We start from the raw sequence: 6000 nt of genomic DNA on the forward strand, positions 1-6000 counted from the left end.
CCCAAGAGAAGCACCCCTGACCTCCCAGTCTTAAGAGCCTCCCCAGTCCCTCTTGTCACAACTGTACTCTCTGTTTTTTAATTGTCCTCCTAATTCCTGTCTTTATTTGAAATTACCTTGTTCATTTTTGTGCTTATTGTCTGTGTCATCCTTCTAGAATATAAGCTCTTGTTGGGTGTTGAATGCTCAGTAGCTTGAAAAGTACGTGGTATATAGTAGGCATTCAATAAATATTTGTTAAATGAATGAATAAATGTGCCATGTGATTGATTCCATAGGAGGGAGTGTGATAGGTGTACATAGATATATTTGTATAAACAAGGGAAGAAGTCAGGAATGATATCCATCATTCTAATCTAGGGATTGTAGGAAAGTCACTAGGGAGAGTTTTACTTCTCACTTCATGTAAATCTTTTTTCATTTTTAAATATATATTTTAATATATGTTATTGATTATGCTATTACAGTTGTCCCATTTTTCTCCTCTTTATTCCCTTCTGCCCTGCACCACCCTCCCACCAGCACGCTCCCCGCTGCCTAGCTCATGTCCATATGTTGTACGTATAAGTTCTTTGGCTTCTATATTTCCTATACTGTTCTTAACCTCCCCCTATTTTGTACTTACCATTTATGCTTCTTATTCCCTGTATCTTTTCCCCTGTTCTCCCCCGTCCATCTCCCCACTGATAACCCTCCCTCTGATCTCCATTTCTGTGATCCTGTTTCTGTTCTAGTTGTTTGCTTAGTTTGTTTTTGTTTTGTTTTTAGGTTTGGTTATTGATAGTTGTAAGTTTGTTGTCATTTTACTGTTCATATTTTTGATCTTCTCAGATGACCTCATCTTCTCATCTTGACCTCAGATAAGGTCAAGTTAACAGAGTTCAACATCACCAAACCCTTAGTAGATGAAATGTTAAGGGGGCTTATCTAAGAAAAAGATGATCACTTTGTGATTTTTAATGTTGTGATGATTAGAGACAGTTTGTCTTTTCAGTATTTTTTAAATAAAATCAAATTTTAAAACAGAAGAGTGGGCTTAGCTGAGAAACATGTCTTGTGAACTATGGCTTCTTGTTCTGACAGCTTCGCCAGACTCCGTGTGACTTCGCCAGACTTAGAGTAGGGACTTGGGGTGAAAGACTGTGAACTCCCTGGCCCCCTTCACATGTTCCCCAAACCCCCTAGCACAACACAACACTCTTCACACCCCTGCCATCCCAACTCCATCTTCATCATCATCACTCTCCCATCTTCCTCATTGCCCTGAGTCAGCAATTTTCAACCTTTTCCACCTCAGGGCACACATAAACTAGTTACTAAAATTCTGCAACACACCAAAAAAAAATATTTTTATTGATCTAACAAAAAATAGGTATAATTTTAATTTATTCACACCAGATGGCTGTTATTGTGTAGGCTATTGTCATTTACTTTTTGTTTGCCAACCTAAGGGAGCAAAGGTCAGTGCCCCCAACTAAATAGTCAGGTGCTGCATGTTTTAGAAATTCTTGCGACACACTGGGTGGACATCGCTGCCCTAAGGCTAAGCCACACTTTCCAGACTCTGGCCTTTATAATTCTGTCCCGCTCCCTGGGAAATCGCCTTATCTACTACCTGGCAGGAGCCTGGCCCTGTGGCCCTCCATGACACCTCCTCTCATTCCTTCGGACAGGTGTTTGGTGTCATTCCCTCCGTGTCCCACAGAGCTCAGCCCACCTGTGTTGTGGAACCACAGCCATGTGACTGTCCTCTGGATTCCTGGCATCGAGCAAAATGCTTGGCACCCAGTAAATAAATACTCAGTAAAAGTTTTTGGAGTCTGAGAAAACATTTAAATAATGTTAGAGACGTTTTTAGGATAAAATACTAAGGTATAACATGTCTCCATAGAAACAGTATAATGAAATCTCACTAATTCAAAAAACAAGAAAGCAGATTAGTCTAATTTAGTTAGCTAGAACTTTTAAAGATAATGCCTTTTAGCTTTTTTTTTCCCTAATACATTTAAACCATAATTGAGAATCATAGCTAAAGAACACTTCTAAGTGATAAGTTCAAGGCTTGGGTACAGATTAATATGATTCACTTGTAATTAGCACCAGGTAGGTCCACAATGAGCTAAATATATCTTCTGCAATTATATTTACCTTCTCAAGTTGCCCTACAAACAATCATTTTATGGGCACAGACAAGGGAAAATTAGCATTGCACGTGTCCCAAATGGGCTGTGTCCAAATTCACAAGATTTTATTGTGTAATAGTCATAGCAAGAGATTTAAAAGGTGTAGGAGACATTCACCTATATTCACATCCTTCTATTTCATTTATGACGGTTCAGGGACTGTGTCACCCAAGTAATAGATCATCGCCCCAACACCAACATTCCCAGGAACGGGCCACGCCCTTAAAATAGATACAGGCCTGAGAGCGAAAGTGAGTCAATGACCCCATCGCCTCCAATGTCCGGAAGATGCACAGGGTCACGCCGGGGTTGGGTTGGGGCCTGGAAGAGCCCCACGTGACTCATAACTGGGATCACAGCAGTGGGTCCATGTTTGCAGACGGGCGACATGTTGGTCAGAGATGTTCATTTTAAAAGGTTTTGGCTGGGTTTGAGAGACTCCCCAAACGGGAGTCCTGCAGAGAGCTGCGGAGCCACCGCTGCCCCAGCCGGCGCACAGTGATGGGCAGCTCCCGTGTTCCGTCCCAGGTGCCGCACGTGAACCTCCGCACGGCCTTATTTCCTAGGGGTTAGGGATCGCCACCTCCTCCAGCAAGCCCTTCCTGGTACTCTTCACCCAAACCGCCACCCTCCGTCCGGTAGCCCACTCGTAATATTCTGGGAGCATGTTCCTTTTGTGTTTTTCATGTGGTTTTGTTTTTACTTTGATTTCACAATGACAGCTCACATTCAACATTATTTTGTATTAGACTGAGCTGTACATCACAGGGGTTAACCAATCACATACTTTCCGAAGCAGTCCCCCCAACATTTCACGTACCTACCTGGTATATAAAGGTATTACAGTATCATGGATTATATTCCCTATACTGTATTGTACATCCCCGTGACTATCTTGTGACTGCCACTTGCTACTTAATCCTTCACCTTTCCCACCCAGCCCCGCAACCCCAATCCCTCTGGCAACCATCAGTCCACTCTCCGCATCTACAAATCTGTTTCTGTTTTGTTTGTTCACTCAGTTTACTCCTTAGATACCTATAAGCAAGATCATATGGTGTTTGTCCTTCTACGGCTGACTTACTTCACGTAGCATGATATCCTCTAAATTCATTCATGCTGTTGCAAATCATAAGATTTCACTCTTATTTTTGGCCAGGTAAAACGCCATTGTATAAATGCACCAGAAGTTTTTTTTGTCCACTCATCTACTGATGGGTGCTTGGGGCTGCTTCCATATCTTGGCAATTGTAAATAATGCTCCAACGAACATAGGGCTGCATATATTCTTTCAAATCAGTGTTTTGTTTTGTTTTTTAATTAATTTTATTTTTTTGATATGTTTTATTGATTATGCCATTAGAGTTGTCCCATTTCCCCCTCCTTCATTCCCCTCCACCCTGCACACCCACTCCCCCCATCCCCCCTCTTTAGTTCATGTCCATGTGTCACAAGTTCTTTAGATTCTATATTTCTCACACTACTCTTGCCCTCCCCCCTGTCTATTTTCTACCTACCGTCTATGCTACTTATTCTCTGTACCTTCTCCCCCCTCTCCTCCTGGCACTCCCCTGTTGCTAACCTTCCATGTGATCTTCATTTCTATGGTTCTGCTCATAATCTAGCTGTCTGCTTAGATTGCTTTTGTTTTAGGTGTGGTTGTTAATAATTGTGAGTTTGCTGTCCTTTCACTGTTCATATTTTTTATCTTCTTTTTCTTAGATAAGTCCCTTTAACATTTCATAGAATAAGGGCTTGGTGATGATGAACTCCTTTAACTTGACCTTATCTGAGCAGCACTTTATCTGCCCTACCATTCTAAATGAATTGGGTTTTATTAAAAATAAATACCCAGAAGTGGCATTGCTGGGTCATAAGGCAGTTTTCATTTCATCACTTTGCTGAGCTTCCTAAGAAAGGAGACTAGTAGGTCTTTTTCATGACCTCCACGCCTAGCTCGTAGCCCGGCCAGGGGCTGGCTCTTCACACATGGTTGTTGAATGAGTCATGCGGTCCCCACCTTGGAGAAACTCAGTGTGAAGAAGTAGAGAAATGAATGAACAAATAGGAACCATACGAAGAATAGTTCCACGTAGAGAGCCTAGCTCTATGGACCCCAACCTTGTAGGAGACGTAACTAATTGTCTAAAAGTGATGCAGCAAAGGGACATGGACCTTAAAGAATAAGAGAGGGACAGAGAGATGGAGAGCAACCCTGAGCCACAGATCCTGACACACACAGAGGACAGAGGCAGGGGACAGCGTAGTGTGCTCGTGCTCTTGCTCGTGCTCTTGCTCGTGCTCGTGCTCGTGCTTGTGGAGCGGCAAGCGCCATTGGAGAGCCAGGCGGGCAGTGGCTCTGGAGCAGCAGTGTGATTAAAGCTACACTGGGAACTTGATACTACTGCTGACTTCCCAGCCTGCTCCCCCAGATAGTTGGATGCAGTAAATTTAAAGCTGCAGAAAATATCATTTTTATAATAATAATAATAATAATGTATCAAATTATTCTGATATGGGTGGTCCCTGGATATTGTCCAGGATATGGCTGGAGGAGTGGTATCAGAAAGATCAATTTGTATAAGATCTAACGTTCACTTTGGTAGCATGGCACACAAACCCACAGACCAGTGAAGAGCTGGAGAACTCCGCCAGCTCAGCGCTGCGGGGAGTTTTTTGTACTGGTGCTTTAACATGTAGCGTTTCTTGTGTATATTTTCCCATTTACCTCCTTCTTAGTATTGCATGCTCATTATTAGTATTGATGTGAATTGCTTGATTTCCAAGCCTTGTAAAGCCATTTAAAATAGCATTCTCACCTAGAAGCTCACTATAACCACGTCTCTTGCAAAATTTCAGTATAAATCAGGCAACATGGAGACGCTCTGGTTGGAAGGAGGTGGCCCAGCTCCCAGTCCACAGTCCGGAGCAGAGACAGTTTTTTTGGTACCTTTTAAATAAAGATTACCTTCATAAGAATATAAACATTCTACTCTCATCTCCTCCTCTTCTTCATTTTCCCTTATGTGTCTGTGAGCTACACACATTCCTCTAAATGTTGGGTGGGGCTTGACACATTTTATTCCTAGGAATCACTGTTTGTATGTTACTTTTCTCCAGTAGAACAGATTCCTCTTTCTCACCAATATTAGCAACAGGCCCTACCTGACATATGTCTTTCTATTAAATTCGAGGTTTCTGTGTGATTGCCCGAGGGATGGGAACTGCATCTCATTCAATTTACAAGCTTCCCAGAGCCCAGGGGCACAAAGATCTTGCTAAGTGGTTTATAATTCCATTTAGTAAAAAAGGATGTTCTTATTTTCTCTCAATAAACTGGATGGTAGACAATGTGGGCAATCTGGTTGGAGAAAAACTAATTATTTGGCATTTTCTCTGATAAAGGCTTTGACTGATACGTGCAACATCAGTATCTTTGTTCCTTTAACCCGTATCCTAACTTATCTCCAATTCATAATCAACACTAAAAAAATAAATAATTAAGGGCCACAAATGTTTCTGATACCAGGAGAGTAAGTATTTATTAAGAGGTAGTTACTTTATCAGACATAATTCAATGTGAAGGTCAAGCCTATCCCATGAAATAGTGTAGACATTTAGTCATCTGACTGAATGCCAGCTTGGAGCTTTTGTTGGGTATTCAGTTTAAATTGTTGCTTTTTAAATAGTTACTTGGTGACAGGGATTGATAAAGATAGTAACTGATTAGAACAGGGTCAGGTGCTATGGAGAAAGGAAGTGAGACCAAGACTGATGCACTGGTAGCTGACTCAGGGCTGGAGGTGAGAAACCAAGT

This window comes from Artibeus jamaicensis, unplaced genomic scaffold (assembly GCF_021234435.1).
Source record: "Artibeus jamaicensis isolate MK-2021 breed Jamaican fruit bat unplaced genomic scaffold, CSHL_Jam_final contig_2259, whole genome shotgun sequence".
NCBI lineage: Eukaryota > Metazoa > Chordata > Mammalia > Chiroptera > Phyllostomidae > Artibeus > Artibeus jamaicensis.